We start from the raw sequence: 22,869 nt of genomic DNA, 5'->3' as shown, positions 1-22,869 counted from the left end.
GAACAACAACCCGTTGGGAGTGAATGGATTTACAGAGGCTCAGCGTGGGAGTGCGGCTCAGTGACAGTTTATTTCTTATTTATGCTGCAGTACCACTTGGAGCCTCAAATCACAACCAAAGCATCATTGTATCAGATACCGCTCAACCGCCCCCACACACAAAGCGCTTAGACCAAACAGCTTACGCTCCGACGTCCTGATTCAGAAGAGCATGTGCACCCCAGCTACCCAGAGCAGCACGTGCTCCCAGAGCTAAATCCTGCCCTGATTTGTGCAGAAATGCCAGTCTGGAAACAACCGAGCAACTGTTTCAGAAAACACAGCTCTTTCATCCTGGCTCCATTCTAATGCTCAGCACCTCTAAGTTGCCAGTCATTCCTTAAGTTGGAAGGGAAAACCTCAGGCAGCTGCAAAGGTTTAGTCAAAACTTTTCTGAAGGGAAGGCAAAACTCAGCTACGGCATTCAAAAAGAGGACCCAGTATTTAAAAAATCCTTCCTAGAAACATAGATAGAAACAATCCAGCTTTCATCTAGCTTGATGTTTGCTCCCCATCTTTCAGGGCTCAGGGAAAATTTTGTGCGCCCAAAACTTTGACTACTGTCAAAGTTTGACAACGTGTCTCCCCATGCATGGGATTTCATTCAGACCACCACAGTATTAACCCGTGGAGGGTCTGTGCTACTATTTACACCCCTGGATTTAAAAAAGTATTGTGAGATTTTGGTGGAGGCAATTTCTCATTCCTTATACTGAAGGACTGCTAGGAATACATGAAAATTTCCACGTCTCAACAAAAGGAAGATCTGCCTAATGCCAAATTTTCCCATAGTTTAAAACGTTTTCTGTAGCCCACTGTAAAATAAAGGACAGAATATAATTGGAGGAGGGCAACTAATTCCTCCCGTCACCCTCTTGATTTCAAAGGCTCTACCAATATCACTTAGCACAAGCGCTCAAAGCAATCTTATGGGAAAACGAGCCAGATGCAAACTTCTGGCCAAAACAGGAAAAAAAAAAATCAATTAGTTTGAGGGTCTCCAGTGTGAGGCTCATAACAGAAACTGTTTTACAACTTGAATTACAACTTACACTGGAAGCTGAATTTATAGTATTTTCTTAGCCCTTGTATATATGCCTAAATCAAATCAATAATTAAGCTTTGGGCTTATAGGATTTATTTTGTTATAGCATCCTACTTGGCAGGGTATTTTACGGCAGCAAGTTTACATAGCAGCTCATCATAACCATGATTTACTTCACTTTCATTAGCTTAAAGACTGAAATCAGAACACATTTAATTCTTCTAATTTAATATTTATAAATTAAGGAAGTAGGATCATGAGTACGGGGTTGCTAAAAGCCACTTCCATGCCAACAAGTTCAACATGAAAAACTTACTGCTGCCAAGGACATCACTTTCAGCACAGCTTTGCAATTAACTACTGCTGTGCTATGTGACTGGAGCTGTGATCAACCCTGTCCAGGGAATAAAAATATCTCCAGACATTTTTAGAGGGTATTCAGTAAAGTTCCAAGGAACAGAGAAGTAAATTGGAAGGGCTGAGGCAGTCTTGCTTCCGTGACTTTTGCTTCTGTTACCGCACTAAGCAGTCTCCAAGGATGGATGGATGGATGGCCAACCTCCTTCCTTGGTAAGGAAGACCAGATACATGCCACCAAGACAAGCAACCAGTTTAATCCACAGGCTGCTAATAAAGACCAGGAGCTTAACAGCAAAGTGGAGCTTCTCCAGCTGTTGTCCTTCTCTTGGAGAACTGCAATTAGCACCTCATCCCTTCACTGTGCTCAGGCAATGACAATGCCTTGTGTTAGCTAAGGACTAGCAAAAAAATAAAAATAAAATAAAAAAAAATCAGAAGAGTAAATAAAATAAAATGTTATCTCAGCTGCAGACAATTTTATTACTACTCCACTCCCCACATTTTTACTAAAAATAATGTCATTTAAAGAAATCCATTTGTTTTGCTCTCAGCTATGAAAACAAATGCTTGGTTTTGAGGACAATGTAAGAGTAACTTAAGCCTTTTGAAAACATGCCTCTCTGAAAGCAGGCTCTTTCACCCTAGCCAGATCAACACAGGCCTTTTTCTCCTAGCTTGACTTCGTCCTTTCTTCCAAAGCTGGGGAAATAAAAAGGTTGGTGCTGCTTATGGGAAGAGAGAGTCACCCTTTTTAATGTGTAAGGAAACAAAGGTCTGGTCTGCCATAAGTTAAATCTCAAAATGTACAGGATCACTTGCAAAGAATGTGTTTGATTTTATCAGTTGCAGTAATTAACAAAAGCAGATGTAAAAAAATATCAAGGCGTCCCCAGAGAGGAAAGCGACAGTGGTAACGTTTTATCAGCTGGAAATCATGTGTAATTTCATAACTAGGGTTTGCAGCTGACCGATGTTACCTGGGAGAAGGAAAGAACAAGTCACAACCACCTTAGAATGACCCACACAAAAGAAATGACACTACAGGACACTACCACGTGCCCTATGCCTAAGGCCTGCAGTCAGAAGCGACGGCCTCTTACATAAAGCTTGAGCCCTGTTCCTGGAAGAAAAGGCCAGAATTCTACCTTGAGCTGGAAGAAATCTCCCCAAAGCTAATGTGATGACCATTAAGTAACCCTGGCCAGTTACTCATGGGGACACAGTCACACGTGCTGGATTAACACACTGCCCTGCCAAGCCACCGCCACTGCCCCTTCTGCCCAACAGTGCGCTCAGGAATAAGGCAGTGAATCCCGATTTGTCCCGCTCCCCACAGGAAGAAGTGGCATTTCACACTCCCTTCTTGGCAGTGGGGCCGGCACTGCCAGCAGGGCCAGGGTGGTGACAAGGAGTGGGGAGTCACCAGCTTTCCTGAGGAAATACCAGCGGGATGGTATCATTGCATCCTTTGAGAACAGGGGACAGATAAGGCCACACTCTAGGAGATAATTACCCGGTTGCGCTACAAACATATTTTCTTTTACAATAGCCAGACTTCTACTCTCAAGCCACTGGGCAATCTTTCTCCCTCATGAGGAAGGCTAGATGGCTATTATAAGAAACACTTATGGAAAGCGTCTGCTAGAAGCTTGAGAGCTTGCAGAAATGCTATAGACCGAGGACCCCACAGAGCAGAGTGGGGGAACAGGTCAGCTGCCCCAGCAAGAGCACAGTGGGAAGGCTGGGGATAGTCCAAATGAACAGCTACCCTCACAACAAGCATCACCAAACCTCCCTGCCTCCGTGTGCCTCCATGCAGAGCAGGGGGAAGAGCATCACGGTGATGGCATTAATGTTAGGTGCTAAAAGTTAACTTTTAGTCATAAGTTTGAAGAAAAAAAAAGGGAATAAGATGCAGTCGGGGACTTTCAGAAGACTGTGTACACGTTGAGAAAGCCATATTTCTCCAAGCCCTCCCAAAAACTGAGGGCATGTGGAAAGTCAACTTTGTTACATCTGAGAGTTTTCATTGCAGGCCCAGCATTCGATGGGAATGAACTGAGAAACCTAAGAGACAGACCGAAAGGTTTCAAAGCCAAGCACACACAAACCATGCTTACTTCAGTTGGCTTCCTTCACTCCCCTCTAAAAGCAGTTATTTTATCTGGCACAAATTTGCTCTTCCCGTAACACAAAGAGAACGGTGAAAAGAACATGTTTAATAGAATTTACCCATAATGAAAGCCAAGGCCTCCTAAACACTGGCTTGGAGAGACCGGAGGCCGAGAAAATGCAGCTTGCTTCTACCACCCTGGTCTTAGCCCTAAAAACTCGACCTTCCCAAGCCTCCCCTGGACACAGCCGACCACATGTGCCAAAATCTGCTGACCTCGGCAGTGCTGTGTGATGCAGTAATAGCTGGAGACTGAGCTGGGGGGGGGGGGGGGGAGGGGGAGGGAAGGACCACCAGGAGCTATTTCAAGCCCCACCACAGAGTCCCTGACACTTGCAGTTTGGGTAACAATTATAGAGCACCAAAAAAAAAAAAATAATCACGTGTAATATTACATTTGTAACAACTGCCTCCAGGCCATACTGAGGTAAAAATTACACAGAGGATTTTCTCTTGGGACAGCACTTTCATACAACATCCAGGGTCAGCAGACTGCTTCCCCCCCCCCCCCCCCCCAGCAAACAAAAAGCTTCATCTAAGAACTGCAAACCTTGAAAGCTTAAGTTGCAAGAAATTTGACTCTAGTATAAAAAGCTCTGAAAGAGGTCTCTTTTCTTTCCTGCTTCTTCTGCAGCAGCTGTGGGGATGTGTCAAACTGTGCGAGCTCATGACCTTCTTGAAGCCCAGCTCCCCAGACAGAAGAAGGGCGTGCTGAGCAAACTAACCCCACCGTTCCCCTACATACTGGGGCAGTGAGTCTGACTTGTACTTCTGGCTATGAAATAGTACTACCTTGCAAAATCCCAAAGAACTTGGGGGCCAAAGCCGGAGGGGAAGGCGGTGAGATCTCCATTCTAATAAAAAGACAATAAATTGGAGCATGAGAAAGGCTAATCACTGATGTTAACTCTTTTTCTTCTTGGTAAAAACAAAGCAAAGATGTCTTAGAAAAAGGATTAAAACCAGCACATACATAACCCAGGACATGTGCTTTTTCTCAGCTTTTTTCTTTTTTTTTCAATGCTGTAAGCTCTGTCAATTGCCAGCCAAAGCCTGAGACAGGTGATGCCAAGATTCATGCTTCCTTCACATACCAATTGTTCCCAGCCTCCAGAAGTTAGAGAGTTTCAGTGCCAACCTCCTCTCCTTTCCTGAAGCTCACACAAACAAAGCAAAAAAGAGGCCCTGCACTAACCAAGCGTTGTGCTTTACCTCCTCTTCCCTTCATTAGGTACAGAGAGCACAGGTCAAGAATGTGCAGCAGTTCAGCTCCCTCTGTAAAGATTAATGACCGAGCCAAGGGAATTAATACCGGCTACACTTCTGAAATATGTACAAAATCCTCCTGATAAGAGCAAAATACCAGAGCAAGCTCAGGTCTTTATAAGCCCTGGAACCTCAGTTCTGCATTTGCCAGCTGGGAGTTAAACCTGAGCCTCAAAAGCAGGAGGACATGGAGCGCCGAACACCCCAGGGAGCAGCACAGCCTCAGCTTTCTGCTGCCAGTCCAAGGTGGTCAGCAAAGTGGCCAATAAAATTAGAAGCCAGCTGAGAGGATTTGTAACACAAAACCGTCAGGCGCAATGCTGAAAATTTTCCTGTCTGCTGAGAGGGAGGAAAAAAAACAGGCTGGAGAGGTCATTAAAGACAGATGGCTCTTGAATGGGGCTGGTAGGAGTGTGCTCTGCACCCCCGTGACACCTCCTCCAAAATGGGGTGAGCACTGCTGGCAGGGAGCTGCTCGCAAGGGCTGATTCCTGATGGGTCCCTAGCACGGCTGTGGCCAGAAGTGATTGCAGCATCCAGCCAAGGAGGGAAAACCCAGCCGCCGACATCCTCTGCCTGCAGCAGGCTGAGACTGAGCACAGCTGGGCTGGAGGAGGAGAAGAGTGGTGAGACCTCGAATGAGTTTAGCACTGAGGTTTTCCTGGCCGAGTATCAGCAATTTGTCAGAAAAGGAAAAGCAAAGCCCTAACCAAAGCATCAGTTATGCTCATTAAAATACTAAAGATGTCTGGAGAACGGGGCTTTCTGCGGCGTTAAGTCATGGCGAACCTCCTCGTGGCTTCCCTGTCCTCCTGCCCCCAGCCAAGGCTGCAGAAGACAGCGCTGGATCCCGCTCAGTCACAGAAGGAGCCAAGGGCCTGCAGCAGGCTGAGGAGATGGGGGGGCCGCGCAGATAAGGAAATCCTTTGCCTAGCACATGGCTTGTCGTTATTTATCCCCTCGCTGCAATCACGTGAAGCGAAACAGAGCCCACAGGCCAAACAAAAGGCCTTTGCTGGGAAGTCCACAAGGAGCCTTTTAAGGACTCCTGCACAGCATCTTCCCAATTAGTCTTTAAACTGTGACACTGAAATAAAAATCCTTTCATGCCACAATGTTCGCCCTTCACCATTCAACAAGGAAGGTGCCAGCAGGCCTGGCTGGGATCGGCCCCCCTCCTGCTTATAAGCTCCCTTCAAGTACTGGAAGGCTGCTATGGGGTCTTTCCCACAGCCTTCTCTCCTCCAAGCCGAACAAGCCCAACACCCTCAACCTGGGTGAGGTGCTTCAGACCTGTGATCATCTTTGTGGCCTTCACCTGAGCAAGTCAACTGTCTCCAAAGCATAAAACGAGTCAAAATGTGCAGAATCAGGATGAGATAGAAAATCAGCCCCTCTGCTTAACCACAGCAATCGTCTCCTGCCAGTTCTTTTTAATTGCTAGACTGACAGCCATGTGGTAAATTCAACGTGGCCAAGTACTTGTCATTTCATCAGTGCTGCCAATTCCCATCTTGCTGAGACAATGACACATCAAAAATAGCTTTCATCTGTTTATATTCTGCATGCTCTGTAAACTATGTCACCAACTGCTGGTGAGGAAAAATAGGCTTTTTTAACATCCCCATCCTGGGAAAAAAAGAAAAAAGAAAAAAAAAAAAAGGATTATGTACTCTCTGAGAAATATGAAAAATGTATTCCATACTTTGGAAAATCTTAAATGCATCGAATGTTTCATTTCAGATTACTGTATTATGAAAATACTTACGACATGAAATCACAATAATTCTTGCTCTTAGCATACTAAGATAGAGCAAAATAATATAAGCAAAGAAAAATTGTTTTATTGGTATTGGTATCCAAAGTTGCTGCAAGTATTCAGAAGGCAGAGGCAGATATCTGAAAGCATTTCTCCTTGTATATTTTGCAGGTCTAAATATATGCCAAAAGCAACACGCACCAAATTTCACATTCTTCCTTCACATTTTCAGTTGGCCTCCCTGGAAGACGAACTGTGTGAGTCACATCCTTTTGTTCCTGTCTTCTTGGGTTATTCAAATTGGCTGAGTTATTTCTTAGTGGACAGCATAATTAGAACAAGTCCCGCTCCCTACTGATCTGATGCACATCTGAGTTTGAGTATGTAAGAAGACACTGTGAAATGTTTATTTGTGCAGCTTCTGCTTTGTTCTTCCCTCTCCCTAAATATAGCACAGAGGGTAAAAATGGTCTCAAGCACTGAACTTCACACATGAAATCTTGAATGCAGATCTACAAAAAAAATCCATAAAATTCACAGTAAAGTTGGAAAGGCCAAATTAGAAAATTATAGCAGACCTACACCAATGGGTTAAAGCCATAAGCTGGGACTGTTCTGCCTGGAGACAGAGGCTCAAGGGCTATCTCACCAACGTCCATAAATCCCCGAGGGGGAGGCTGCACAGAGGACACAGCCAGGCTCCTTTCAGTGGTGCCCAGTGCCACAATAAGAGGCCACGGGCACAAACAGAAGGCTCCCTCTGGACACCAGGAGCACTCCTGTGCTGTGCGGGTGATGGAGCACTGGCACAGGCTGCCCAAAGGCTGTGGGGTCTCCTCTTGGAGATCTTCAAAAGCTGCCTGGCCATGGCCCTGGGCACCCTGCTGTGGGTGGCCCTGCTGGAACAGGAGTTGAGCCAATGAGCTCCAGGGGTTCCTGACAGGATCCTCAGCTAGTCTGTGGTTCTGAAATCACCCTTACAGCTGAGAAGCTATATCCAACAGAAGCTATCAGGCACTACGTAGCCAGCAATGCCTAACACGACTTGATTCTTAAGCAATGCCTAACGCTAGATTTTATCCTTAATAAAAACGCACCATATACTTGGTTCACAAGTGTGAAATTATCTGCACCAATTCAGGAGCAAGATCTCTTTCACAGCTAAAAAGAATATATGTAAAGCTGGAATAGCACTTGCTTGAGCCCCAAACCTCCTGTTAAGAGAGAAATTCTCATCAGAAGGATTCTCTCGTAGCTTTCTGAAGTGAAAGAAACTGTTAACCCTACGTATATGCTACCGGACAGGCCCACAACTCCAGAAGTGAAATGTGACACAAGGAGACAGCTCCAGAGAAGCGCAGTCATGTGCCATCTTTCCATGAGGCCACAGGATCAGCACAAGAGGCAATGCTAGGCATTGGCCAACTAAATTTACCCAGCAAAACCATGCTGCTGTGCTTCTGCCACTGTCTACCAGACAGCCTGTTCGGCTGGCATATTTCCCCACAGCCAGACTCACAGACACAGGATGCCACCAAAGCTAAAGGCAGAACCATGGTGATACCATGACGGCTACGGATCATGAGGAACTGAGTGTGATCTTTGTCAGAAAAAAAAGAAAGCACCCATCAAGTTGAAAAGGACCACAATGATCATCGAGTTTCAATCCCCCTGCTATGTGCAGGGTCGCCAACCACCAGACCAGGCTGCCCAGAGCCACATCCAGCCTGGCCTTGAACGCCTCCTTGAACGCCTCGCATCCACAGCCTCCTTGGAGAACCTGTTCCAGTGAAAGTAGAAAGTAACTAAGCTGAGGAGAAAGTTCCCCTAATTTCTCTTGACCACAATTTAATATCAAGTTGGTTAAGTGGAGCTCCATAGCTCAATGCAAAAAGCAGATTTATTTTCTCTCACTGCCCTCCCCTTTTAACATGTCGTCTTCTTTCTGGAGCAGCAAAACATGGGGACCCAGGCAATCAGCCTCTGGGAGCTCTGAACCACCCTGCCCTGCAGAAGATGGGGACGCAGACCCAGCAGCACCTGGCTGTAAGTATCAATAGCAGAGCCACTGGCTGCTGGTCTGCGTCAGACCAAATCAAGCAAGTGGAAAGAGTTACGTATGTTTTAAGATTAAATTCGTATTCCAAAGCACTGTCAGCAAAAGACCGATAAGATCAAATGCAACACATTCAGTGCAATTGCTGGATTAACAGTGGGTTTGTTTCTCCCTTCCCCACCCCCTGTAAATGCATTGTGTAAGAGTGAAGAGAATCCCAGACAGTTAAATGTTAATTTGGCTGGTTACATAAGCTACACACCACTATAAAAATCCTCACCAGAAGTTTCAATTCCATCACAGCATGCTGTTCCCATGATTACACATTCTGCCCCTCTATAAAGCTCCTCCTTCCACTTCAGACTCGGTTGCAACTCTGAGATGCATTTAAATCAGCCTCCAAGAGAACTCGGTGAACCTTCTGAGTATGAAATCTACCAAATATAAGCCTGACTTTGTCGTCATACTTCAGCGATCTGTCACCAACTTCATCACGTACCCAAAGGCAGCATTGTTCAAAACTGAGATAGGGCCTAAGAATGCTGCAAAGAGAAGGCAAGTTCTCACTCGGTTTTTTCTTAGGTTACACTACAAGTAAAAGACTTGTAAACTGTTTTGTTTTGTGGTTTGTTTGTTGTTTTTTTTTTTTTAATATAAAACTATAAATTGAAGCTTTTATAGAAGAAAATCCTAAAACACAATGCAACGAACACCCGAAGTGCAGTCTGCATACTGAAACACAACGCTCTTAGCATAAAAATAAAGGCCTTCGTGAGATGGTTTGGGCATGCTTTGCTTTATTCTCCAAATGCTAGAAGAATTAAAATGTATTACATGCAAATGCTATATGAGGTTAAGTCTGTGACTCAATTCTCTTGTCATCTCCCATCAAAGAGACAAATCTGCTCAAGAAGACATGCGAGATCTATGGGTAGAAAGATTTACTACTTCTTGCTCTAATTAATCCAAACCCAACTGTTCCTGATTCTTTGCTATGGAAAATTAACTGCATACAGGTTTCTCGCATTTGCGATGCATCTAATTCAAACAGGAAACTCTTCAAACCTAGGATTACAGAAACGTAATGAATAAATTGGAATAATTTGCCCCTTTAGGCCCCCAGTCAATGAAATGATTTATAAATGTAAACTCAAGAGCACGCCTGTAATTTCCCCAGTATCAATACTCTGGCGTAGCCAGCAAAAAACCAAGGATAACTCTTCAGACCGTGGCCTTCTACACACAGCAGCCCAAAAGAGCAATCAAGCTGAACAAACACCAGGAGGAGAAATACAAGGGAGAAGGAATAAAAGACTAAAATTGCCACTTTTAACAGAGATTATAGCCTTTACTTAGCCGTGCCTGCCACAGGAAGGTGTTTCCACAGATGGTTAACGTGTGCACGCAGTTCCAAAGAATCCAGAACAGGATAAAAATATTTATCTTTTATTTTTAAGCTCCAAAAGCATCCCAACTAAAACCCCTGACTGACAGCCTCAACCTGTGGCCATCAGCGTAGCTTAAAGCACTGTAAATAATCTCCAAGGGGAGCGATAATGTACAGCCAGCCCCGAAACAGCGAGCAGGGGTCGGGGGGCAAGGAGCTTATGAATGCTAAGCACAGCGTCTCAAAAGAGCAGCCCCAGCTCCCTCCAGCACCCAGCACGCTTGTGCGTGACCCCTAACCTGCCGCTGAGTCCCAGTGCTGGGGCTCTGATCCCACTAAATCTGGGAATTATTTGGGATTTGGCCAATACGGACAACGGCAGAGCTGGATAGGAACCGAATGCCTGCCTTCAAAGCAAGATCAGCCTGAAGAATTATTATTTCTGAGAGGCCAGGAAAAAAACAAAAGTGTGCGACAGTGATACTGCAAGACAGTGTTACATCTCAAGGAATGCCAGGGCCATTTACAATTGCCAAAAAATAACAAAAACCCCAACAACTCTTCCCTAGACCTCTGGTAGGAGCCCTTTTCTTTGTGCTGGATCTATCCAACACCAATATCCAGAGATCCAAGTGGATTTATCCGTGTATTTGAGGTTGCATTACAAATAAATTCAAAAGGCAGTCGCAGGTGCTGGCTGGGTCAGCAGCGTTGCCAGCCAGGTGAGTGCAGGAACAAAGCCCAGAGTTCCTCATTCTGCAGCCCTCAGCTGCTCATCAGAGCCATGTACCAATGGCTCAGCACACCAGCAACTTCTCCGTGCAACAGTGCAGGAGTTGAATATGGGAAGCACAGTAATTTCCCTTCCAAAACAGAAGGTACTGGCCACAGGATTCCTCCTCATTCAGTTGAACAGAAGGTGGTTTGAATTTAAATCAAACTATGGCAGAAATTCTGTTGTGTCATTCAGTTCTCACCAGAAAAGCAAATTCAGGTTTGCTGCAGGCAAAGGATGCAAATATCACTGAAGAACCGTAACAAGCAAGCAAAGAAAACCACTCAGTCAGAAAGGCCCCTGATGCCACCTGTGCTGCTTTACACATTTAAATGAGAGGGAAAAAACTGGAGGGCAGCAGTTATGCCTGGCTTGCTTTCCCATAGTCTTTCCAACCACCTGTCCTCACAAGAAAACCTCAACCTAAAGTAAGTTATCTATAGCCACACTTTATTAATAAAATGCATAAGGTGGTATTCACCACACTGGAAAACCACTTGCACTACAGACAGTCCCATGGCCTACAGATGTCGAAGCAGCAGGTAGGGAGCACAGAGCCTTGTCCTGGAGTGAGGCCACCCTGCAGACACCCACCAGAGCTCACTGCTCTCCTCTGCTCGTCCATAACGGGCTCCTATTTCTAATGACATAGCTAGATCGCCTGCTCTCAAGAGCTCTTTAATTGCTTGGGGCTTTACAACCCCATTCTGTTCCCTCATGTAGCCTTAAGGTCCTTGAAAAATGAGCATATCATTTGTAGGAGTCTTCTCTTCCACCTCTGTTTTTCCCAGGATCAAGAAATCAAGACATACAAGTAGGGTTAAGGAAGCTGGTGAAGGATCTGGAGCACAAGTCTTATGAGGGGCAGCTGAGGGAACTGGGATTTTTTAGTCCAGAGGAGGCTCAGGGAAGACCTTAGCGCTGCCTACAGTGACCTGAAAGGAGGCTGTGGTCGGAGGGAGTCAGCATCTTCTCTCAGGTAACAGCAACAGGACAAAAGGGAATGGCCTCAAGTTGTGCCAGCAGAAGTTCCGGTTGGATATTAGGGCCAACTTCTTCTCAGAATGAGCAGTGAGGCATGGAAACAGGCTGCCCAGGGAGGTGGTGGAGTCACTGTCCTTGGAAGCACTGAGGCAACGTTTAATTGTTGTACTGAGAGACATGGTTAGTGAGCACGGTGGGGGATGGGTCAGCAGTTGGACTAGATGATCTGAGAGGTCTTATCCAGCTGTAATGATTCTACGAGCACCAAACAAGTCATTGGAGACACCACCACAACCAAACACATCAGAGCACTGAATAAATACTTCGGCATTGGCAGGCTCAGTATGAAAACTGAGAGGAAGGCAGCCCCATGGCGATCAGGCCGGTGTCCATCTTCCTGGTGCCCCTGCAGCACTGCTGCTGCCAGCACCGCTGCCCGCTCCCCTACAGCCTGCAGGGCCACAGCCACCACTCTAATCCTCCAGCAGCGGTGGTGTTTGCAAAGCACTCAGAGAAAAATGAAAAGTTGAGTAGATATAAAATAAATATTTGGCATAGATCGTTTCAGTTTATAGCTCAGTACGCTTATAAACCCCGTGAAATCAGCTTTTCCTGGTTCTTTTTGTTTCATTAAAACACCCACTCGCACACTCAAGGAACAGCTCACAAGCATCACTCTTCCCTTTTCCCTCTGCCCCCACCCCTTTTCCACTAGTCTCAGAGCCAGTAAATTAAATATAAGAAGAAAGTTTCCACTGAAAGTTTCGGTTTCTGACTTCACTTAGCATTTCATCATGTTTGGGCTATTTCAAACATCCCCGTCCGGCTCATTGCTGCCAACGGCACCCAGCCACCGCTGGAAAATTAAGTGCTTAAACACCTCTCGCTTGGGTCAATGAAGATAAAACATCCAAAGGTGAAATGTTTGGCACCTTCTTTCTCCCCCTGTGCTTCTGCAGCTTCCCGCTCTCTCTGAGCCTGAGGGAGAGGTGGTGCCAATCAGCGCTCCCTGTCTGCGCCCGCCCTGGTGTGAGCCCTTTGCCCCGCTATTCAGACACTGCGAGGTTCCTCTGGGCTTCAGGGCTGTCTGGCTGTCTGTCTGTCACGTTATCAGGGCACCCAGGGCAAAGTGGCAGTCCCTGGTTTGATCTTCCTCGCTATCCGGCCTAGCTGCCGAGACTCCTGCAGAGGTGGCTGCCCACAAGCTGAGGGCAAATGGTCCTGTTTGGGAAATCATTTACAGCTGTGCCTTTGAGACGAAGGGCTTCAGCACGGTATCAAAATAAAAGCTGCCACTTCAGCAATGTGAAAATCACATGAATGTATGGAGCCTCCATAGGCAGGCACGTGTGTTTGTCACTGACTGAGTGAGAAGGGCATAAAGGTACATTGCCCCACTGCTGCACGATGAAACCGTGCAGGTTTGCCCACCAGCATCTTCACCAAGCCACCAACAGAATATTAACACATAAATACAAAGACCGAAAGCGCTAATGAGTATGAAAGCCATGTAATCATTCCTCCAGATTACACCCATCTGTCCAACAGAATCCATCTGTCCAAGCAGCTTATTAAGGCCGAAATAAGTCCTTTATTAGTCGGGTTACTCGCACCCAAGCTTTGTCTCTGAAGCCTCCCAGCCCCAATGCACACAGCACCTCCAACAGCCCCAGCTCCATGTGAGAAAAACAGGGCTGGGTGCCCCTTGTTCCTTTTTGATGGCTCTCTGCAATTGCATTGAGACCTTTCAAGCTGAAAAACTACGCTCTGAATAAGTCTCCCAGCCCAGAAAAAAATTGCCTCCAGCCACCATGGGGCCCAAGCTTCCAGCAGTGGCACAATCCCGTGCCTGTGCCTCGGGAGCTATGAAGAGAGCCTCTCAAACCCAAACCCAGGACAAAAGAAGGCAACTAATGTCTTCATCAGCCTGCCAGGGCACAGCACCCGCACTCCCTCTCACTTTGCCAACAGCGGCCAAGTAAGAAGTGAACAGTGCCCCGTCAGTCTCTCCAGCCACTATTCAGAGCCTGGCAAGCCAAGAGATTGCTTCAAGTTCAGCTTTGTTTGCTGCCTGGCATGACCAGGAGCCGGCAGCAGGGGCACTGGAGGAGAAGGGTCCCCCAAACATAGCAACGAGGGGAGGGGTGTCTGGGCAGAGACACATTCCCACCACAGATGCCAGAAAAGAAAGGAAATGACCGGCCGGGGGAAAAAAAAGTGCTCAAAGCAATTTAACTAAAAAAAAAAAAAAAAAAAAAAAAAAAAAGGCATGAGATCAGTATAGTTTGGAAGGGAATTTGCAACAAGAGCATTCACCAGGCTGTGGTTTTCCTTTTAAATAAAGGATATCCACCAACGATAGGCTAGAATTGTATATAAGGCACAGCTTTTGCTCCTTTGCAAGGGTGTGTTTGGGGTTTACACCTTTCCACATCCTACAGGAACATTCTTCTGTGTTTTATAAACCCTCCACAAAATGAAGAAATACATGCATGTCCGCAGGCTGACAAGTGACTGGCTCATGCACTGCAACAGACAACAGCAGAAATAGGAAGAATTAAGTCAAAACAACACAAAGAGGAAGCATCTTCATTTACTGCTCACAATCCCTGCTGCAGGAGCCCAGAGCATGCTTTAGAAACTCACTGTTGTATCAAGTGGGACACCAACCAGAAGCCACCACTGTAACTGCTATGCTTTAAAGGCAGACTGCATCAAGGACAACATGCGTGCTGTGGAACAGAAGGGGATGACAGAATTGCTCTGATTTTAAGCACTGCACAAAGAGGGATGGGGAAGAGCAACATAAATCCCCTCCGTCCCCTGTGGCAGTACCTCTAAGCTGTTACAACAGAGGACCACTAAGACAGCATAGACAGGTCTTAAGAGGATGATCTGTAACATACAAACAAGCCCTGGACAAACAAGCTTTCTTTGAAACTCCACCTTGAACTCAGATCCACATCCAAAGAGAAACGTAGCATAACATCCCACCTGGCCCATTTCATCCCTATGACTGGGCTTACTTACCGATGAGATGAGCTGAAAAAGGGCTATACCTTTTTAGCCACGTACATAACCCTATCTCCTCACCCTCCCACTGAAGAGGAATAAAGTCAGACTCGTGTTCCAGAATTTAAGCCACCAGAACCCCCAGTTTCTCCAAAAAGCTACAATGAAAAATCAGTAAAGTGCAGCCAAAATTTCCACAGGGGGGAAAAACAAAACAAAAAAAAAAACCCAAAACCTCAGGGCTCCACATTTTGTACCAGATCACACCATTTTCCTTCTCACATTTTCTACCTCCCAAGAGAAAATAAACAGAGACCAGGCAGTGAAATGTGATGAGGGAAATAACCATCAGTAAGTACATCCTATTAAAAGTTTCATTTGTTCCTGTAATTTCCATCACACTAACCTACCCCAACATCTCAGGAATCAAAAACAGAATTACTGCCTCTACTTGCACATGAGTTTTTTGAAGGGTTCCCTAACAGCATAACATTGAACACATTCAACGCATGCAGAAAACCTACACTTGAATGAAGAAACAGCTCCTTATTGCCTAAGCAAGGGTAAGGGCGTTCATAGAATCACAGAATCACCAAGGTTGGAAAAGACCCACAGATCACCCAGTCCAACCATCCACTTATCACCAATGGTTCTCACTAAACCATGTCACTCAACACAACGTCCAAACGTTCCTTGAACACCTCCAGGGTCGGTGACTCCACCACCTCCTCAAAATCATGATGCTCTGTCAGCTTTTGGTTACGTCATTTAGGTTGAGGTTAGGCTGCTTTGGAGGACAAGCAACTTTCCACACCCCACCCAGAGGTATTTTACACTTACATGTGATACATGCTCAGGTCTCCATCAGAAGTCACTCCTTCCTTCCCCACATCTACATGTACAGAGGACTCTTCACCAGCCACAAGGATGACAAAGCCCCATTAAAATCTAATCTGCACTGAATCTAGTAGAAAAATGAAATGAATTTAAAAAAGAGAGAAGCTAAGCCAGAACTCCCAACAAGGACTTTTTTATCCTCAGCTGACTAAGGGCTTGTCTACATGGGAAAGTCAGGGTGAAGGAAGCTACAGTGTGAATTTTCAGCACACTTTCTTTCAGCGGACTGAAGCAGCTGGCGCAGCGGGCGCTCGCAGTGCACACTCAGCATCCACAGGGGCAGTCAGTGCAGAGCAGCTAGCGTGCTGTCAGCTCACACCCTAGCTTACCGCGCACTAACCTCCCCATGTAGACAAGCACCAAGCTGCTGAAGGCCTCCTTCATGTAAACGTGTCCGTGTTTGGGTTTGTTTGTTTGTTTTTTTTTTCCTCTCAGTTCTGGAAACCTCAGGCCTTCACTATACCAAAGGAAAAAAAAATAGCAGGATGAATACTTACTCCTCTGGCAAAGCAAATCACAGTCACATACATACAGAAGTGCTTGAAACAGTACTCAGGCATGCTGAAGTGTTCTCCATTCAGTTTGTTTCCCCCGGGGCCTGTCACAGCCCAAGAGCTGCTGTGGGCAAAAGCCACTAGCGCAAGCGGCACCAAGGAGATCCTGCAGCCCAAAGACTGTTCTTCAGGTAAAATCTGCCTTCTGAATTCTTCCCAATTTTGCATGTTATGCCAAGGAAGAAAACAAGACAAAAACAGAAAGCAGGAGAAAAAAAGGCTTACACCTCAATGCTGTGGAATCGAGATACCCCAGCACCAACAGAGTGGGGCCACTGACCTGTCCATGCCTAGGAAAGGTCTGCGCCACAGATGCAGCTCCTCTCTCTGTTAATTACTGAGACCTTTCCCCCAGCCCCGGCTGACTAAAGGCAAATTTGTCAGCCTTTCCATCTTAATGGCTGCGACTAGTGCTCTATCACATAAACTTCCCCTTGCCCCTCTACAAAGCGTAATCCTCATTAGTAAGCTAATGAGTCAACACTGCCCAGACACTGACATCCTGATATAACTGTTTCAGGAGCTGTCTGCACCCAGCAAGGATTTTCCTGCTCCAGACTTATCCCATCAGCGATCCACATAATGCCACCACAGCTCATCTACAACTCTGGTGAGAAGCACCTTGGCGGGCAACCCAAGCAGTGACCGATTAACCAGGCCCGGGAGGACAAAGCAGCTTAGCAAACAACAGCTCCATCCCCTTGTCTGTCATTGTTTCCAACTGTGGATTTGCCTAAAGTCATCAGGCTTCAGACTTCTGAATCATTTACCCAGCACTTGTTTACCCGAAAGACCATTACAAGGTTAATATTGCACTGGGAGGAGCAGAGATCATCACTCTAACTTGGCTCAATTCTTACTTTTTTTTGCCTTACTCCCACTTTGGCAGTTAAAAAAAAAAAAATGAACAGAAATATGTGGTGTGGGTCTAAGGAGCTGCTATCTACAGTATTGTACGCCTCACCAGCGAGATGATCTGAAGTCAGAAAAGAGCTGGTACTCTGTCTTTGCTACCTCTGTTTGGTCACCTACATTATGGAGAATCACATTTGTAATTTTCTACTGCCAAATCACAGCTACAGCAGAAACAGCAATAGGACAGATGGAACTCTACATAGTTTTCTTCACCTCTGAGACCCTGCCATGGTCCCAGTCGTATGAGAACATCACCTCTAGTTGGGTACTGCTAGGACACGGTTGATGCTGCAGAACTAGAAGGACCGCTGGTGAGCATGGGTTACATTGCCTTTTATTTCCTAAATCTGAAAAAGAATTAAAATTTCTTTTCAAGGAATCAAATATAAACAAGGAAACCGGTCTGCTGACTACCGTTTTATCTCTTCATTGACAGTGCAGTGACTTTTAGGACTGCAAAATCCCATCACAGCCTACTGCTGGCCTGATGGTCCTACATTAACACAATACCTCAAAGGAGACAGCTTTCTACTCAGAACAGCCTCTTTCTTTTAAGGCCAGTCAAACATTCCTGTATAATTACCTGCAATAAAGATATACCTTTATCCATAGACAGGGTTTTTTTCTGAGGCGACAGAAACTCGGCAGCATCTTCCCTGATGAACTAAAGCCATGGGAATCCCAGCATTCCTGCTGACTGTGAGGTCAAACTCAAGAAAGAAACTTCTCATCAAAAGCAAGAGTTTGAATTTTCACACTTTAGCCTGTCCTCTTCCATCCTGAAGAGGATATAAGCCTCTTCAATCACACAGACCAATGCTGCTCACTAAAACATCATGGGCTGTTGTTTCTGTAAAATGTTGATTCTCCTTTTCTTTGAAATCTGTAAGAGAAACCCCCCGAACTAATTCCCCTGGGTAAGCTTTAAGAAAATCAAAGCAAGCGATAAAACCCCTGTTTTCCACGCAGCCCTGCTGTCTTTTCCCCACACTACCCTTTGCTCTCAATGACCTGCAAATTAACCAAAACAAGAAATGTGACCTCACACGTCTGCTCTGCAGTGCACAGTCAGCCTGCCATAAGGTCCAAAGATGACAAAGAGGTTTCAAATAAAGCTGTTTAAATACATTATGGTCTATTGCCATTACGCTTTCCACAAACGCTGCTGTCCCACCTAAACGTGGCACATGCTGTTCAAGCAGGGAGGGGACCGAGGCTGAGAAACACTCCCAGAATAAGCAACAGCGTGGCTGAAGCAGCCAGGGAAAACAAAGGATGGCTGAGTGGCTTCCAGGCACTTTGCAGCTCCTCTACCTCGAGCTATAATCAAGCTAATCAGATCAAAAATAAATCTGGTCACTGCATGCAACCGGGACTTTCAGAGAATTCTCAGCACAGAAACTGATAAGGACAATTGCTCGTCGCCGGTCTTACTGGAGCTAATAAGAAATCCTGAAGGTCTGCAGAAGGGCTAGCAGGCACGGCGCCTTTGGAAGTACCTTGAAAACAAGCAGAAACATAAACTGGATGCAAAAACAAAACTACCAACCAGCATCTCGAACCTTCAGTTTTTCCCGCCTTGCAGTTTCCAGGAGCAGACACGCACATGTGGAACTAAAAGCGGATAACTGGGCTTTCATTTCTTTTCCCCCCTCTTACAACTCTTGCTCTGGGAAGTAGGGTCCCCATGGCTCAGTTACACTTCTTAGAGCCCATTTCTCCATTACTCAGTGAAAAAGAAGGCTTTCAGGCATATCGGCAAGGTCACCAAAACGAGTCTTCCACTCACTTCCATACTTAGAAAGGAAGGCGGGAGAACTCTACCACAGAGCAGCCCCCTCCAACTTTTCTTTAGCAGCCTAAACCAGAAATGCTGAAATTCAGTTGTAAATTAAAACCTCCCAGGAAATCAAGGTATGGGACGTGAGGTTGAAATAGTGAGTGGGCAGCAAGCATTCCATTTGTTGTGGAAATATCCACAAAAAAAGGGGGGGGGGGGAAATGTAAGCGAAACATAGGAGGAAGAAAGGAATATAAGCAACAATCGGAGTGTAGGAGTCTCATTTTTGGTTTGTTTTCTGTTTTAACTTTAAAATGTGTCCTATGAAACACTCAGATCACAGAGGCTACTATTGTGAAGGCTACAATATGAACTCCTAAAATGCAAACAAGAGAAAGATTTTGTTTATGCTGACGGAGCAAATTGAGCAGACCAAAACCTATCTTCAAATATTTATTTTCACGTTGTGAATGTCAACATTCTTTTTGGTCTTCAGTTCCAGTGGGTAAGGTACAGTAACTGCACAAACCAAGGTCAAACACATCCCCTTCAAGGTTTAATTTGGCTAGATACCACCACAGGACTTATTTGTGCAAGCTTGGAGATACGTAATCGAGGAGGAGACTGCACGGATTTCTGAGAATGTGGTGTATTTGAGCAGTGTATTTATTGGTGTTTTGGATTATAAACGGGTGAAAGATTAATTGTTAAAACAATAAAGGAGCAGAAGCTGAGAGGAGGCCCACAGGTGCCAGTGCAGCGGGGGCTCCTTCCCCCAAAGCACACCCCACACACCTCCTGACCCCTGGCCCAAGGAGGGAGGAGAGCTCTGGGTAACGGAAAGGCAAAATAAATATCTCAGGCATTCGGGCTGTATTTTTTCCTACTGTTAGATATCCTTCACGACAGCAGGGTCATAAGGCAAGATCCCTACAGCTTGAGCCCACCACTCTTCAGAAGGCTTTCAGAGAACAGTTTTTGACAACTATTTCACAAAAGGTTTTGTAGTCAACCCTCTATCTGCCAGGCAAACGTTCAGTCACCTCCAGTATGTGCACATGCTGTATTTTTCCACAGGGCGGGGTCAACAGAACCATGCATCATCAGAAATCCCTTTCGTGTGCCCATCCACAGCGGGGATGGAACTGCTGCACAGGGCAGGAACTCAGCACCTACACTGCGATGGTGGAGTGTGCAGGGGAACCTACCACAGCCCTCATGGCCACAGCAACGCACCTTAGCACTGAGGGATTTTTGGAACATTCCCTAAAGACGAAACGAAGCAACAACAACAAAAAAACAGATGCAGCACTTCTCCTTGCTTAAAATCTTTTCACCCTAAAATGAAAGAAATTGGCCTCTGGAAGAGTTCGACATTAAAAGCTGCATTCGATACCAGGATCTTTTAGCAGCGACTGCAATTAAATGCTGGCGTTGATGACCTGAGCTTAATCAGAAGTACAAGCAGGCACGGGTGTAAAACACAAAGACATAAAATTGCACATTGTGGGGCTCTTCGGCGTTTCTGTTTCTGACACATAAATCTTATGTATCACAACCACCCCCCACGCACACTGATTACACTTTGAGGCGCAGCATTTTGAGATACCTCTAATTAAAGATTAGGTCAGGACTCAACAGCTCAAAACATTGTTTTTTCCAAACGTTATCCCTTCCAGTGCTGCGCCTGGGGGATTTACTAGCAAACTTCCAGGCAGTAATTTTAGCCAATGCTTGCTTCAACCAGCCTCGCCTTTAGCTGATCCTACACTGAAACGTTCCCTGTGCTACCTTCGTGAGAGCCTCCAACCCCTTACACAAAATACTTCATTAGTCATCAAAGTTCAATGAAGACTACTCTGGAAAACAGAAACTATGCTTGCATTTACACTCTTTGTCCGGCATCCAAATCATTTTGGGGGCAGCCTCGGAGCATTTAGTTAGTGTACCTATATGCAAACATCACACGTTCCCCTCCAGCTAAAAGGACGAGGTGCAGGTGACAAGCAGTGGGGTGACAGTGTGGCAAGCAGAAACTCCTAACAGATGCTTGGTCTCATCTTGCTCTGAGTCACCCAGCTCAGGCTTGCAGCACAGGGCTGCTGCCCTAAGCAAGTCGAGCATGATGCATAAGGGAAAGGGAACATTTCAAGACCTCTTCTGGGATTTTTGGGGGGGATTTTTTTGCTTGGCTGTTTTTTTCTGGCGCGTGCGTGTCTGAGTGTTAATCACCTTATTTATGAGGAGCAGTCACTCCACTTCCAGACAAGACGAGCGCTGCCTTTTCTGCTATTACTCTCAGGCACATCTTTCAGCAGTATTCATTGACCCGTCATACAGGACAGTAATCAGTAAGTCAGATAGGGGAGGGCAGCACTAACCAAATCCAGATTTGCGAAATTTCAAGTGGAAACTGCACAATGAACCTGCACAGAGGTTGGTATCGGGCGGGCACACCACGTGGGTGCAAAGCAGACACACAGCCACGTGCAGGAACGCATGCACAGCCACAGGGGACTTACCGCAGGAGAGACCTCACTCAAAGGGTTTTCCTTTTTTGATTGTTTTCCTTTTGGTAGTATCACAACTACGTCCCTATCTGCAGTTACAGCATTGCGAAACAATCCACTCCAGAAGATACTTCTGAGAGAGACGAGGCAAAAGCGATGCCAGAGATACCTGGAAGTAACTAGGTACAATAGATCAGAAACCTTGGCTTTAAATAAAACCAGGAAGGCTGTGTTTCTAGGAATGTAAATGAGACACCTGCACATCTAGCACAACAGAAACGTTTCAAGAGCACCAAGAAAGAATGAAACTCACTCATTCAAATATCCAACACAGCATTCAATGAAACAGTAACCATTCGGTGAAAACCAAGCTGTGGCCAAGGTCAGGAGTTTGAATCCCTTGTGCTCCTTTCCATGAGCTACACGAGACCTTCAGGCACCACCTCGGTGCACTACCAGATCCTACGTGCTTCAGTGGCGAGTGAAGCTGAAAAACAGGCATGCTTTCATGTATCCATGGAATTTGGGCTGCAGGGTTGCAGCCATTTCTTTGTTTTATTATTTTTTTTTTTTTACTGCAGATGAGAAGTCCCACCACTCAACCTGTGTACAAGGTTAAAAGCTGAGTTAAACTGCACAGTATTTATGAAACGCAGTGGGGAAGAAAATCAATGGCATCACATTTAAAGCCATTGTTCATGGTCTCACACACAAAGCCTTCGCCACTGCCAGGCTGTACAGTTGTGCTTGTCATTGCCATTTATGCCTTGTGCTCCCCAAAACACAAATAGTCAAATTTAATCCTAGAAAAGCAAACTATGCATTTTTATATCCTCGCATCCAGGCCGTTCACAAGCACTCTTAACCCTGTTAGATGAATACTACACGATTCCTTTTGTAAGAGCCCCAGTATTTGGCATTTGGCTACGCAACAGCTTTTCGAAGCTGACAGTAAAAAGAAAGAATACTTGAATAATTTGTGAAGTTTTTCCCCACGCTATCAAAAACCACAATCCACATCCTTTCCTGCAGCCCTCAATCTCACCTGTTTAGAACTCAGTAACCAAAAGGTACACAGCTCCCAGGCAGAGAAAAGGGCTGCAAGAGAAAAGACAAAACTCTATCTGCAGCGTTCCTGTTTTGCTTTAACCTACAGCGATTACTCATCTCCATAGCAGGAATCCAGACTATTCTTTTTCCTGCATGCACTTGTCCTCCTCTTGCCTTCAGTCTCCTCCACCTGACGCTTGCTCAGCTATGCACTTCAGGGACGTTCGGCTTGCGTGGAGAAAAACAGTAAATAGAAAGAGAGAGAGCATCTCCAGTTCACACAAATAAAAGGGCTCCACAGTCAAAA

At 45.7% G+C, this 22,869-nt stretch overlaps 1 protein-coding gene and 2 non-coding genes across 13 annotated transcripts in view; all 3 read right to left on the bottom strand.

The window, feature by feature from the left end:
* The window catches only part of MAP4K4 (mitogen-activated protein kinase kinase kinase kinase 4), a 151,989-nt gene that overhangs the window by 104,441 nt on the left and 24,679 nt on the right, over positions 1–22,869 (bottom strand). The gene's annotated exons all lie outside the window — the stretch shown is intronic.
* On the bottom strand, positions 11,760–11,867 carry MIR6543 (microRNA 6543). Its single transcript, NR_105588.1, has one exon. It is a non-coding gene; the product is annotated as a microRNA 6543 (primary transcript).
* Positions 16,024–16,106, bottom strand: MIR1552 (microRNA 1552). The gene has a single exon (NR_035036.1). It is a non-coding gene; the product is annotated as a microRNA 1552 (primary transcript).

The sequence above is a fragment of the Gallus gallus genome, chromosome 1 (genome assembly GCF_016699485.2).
Source record: "Gallus gallus isolate bGalGal1 chromosome 1, bGalGal1.mat.broiler.GRCg7b, whole genome shotgun sequence".
In the NCBI taxonomy this organism is placed as follows: domain Eukaryota; kingdom Metazoa; phylum Chordata; class Aves; order Galliformes; family Phasianidae; genus Gallus; species Gallus gallus.
Note: the sequence above shows the minus strand (reverse complement) of the source record. Positions and strands in the feature narration are given on the sequence as shown.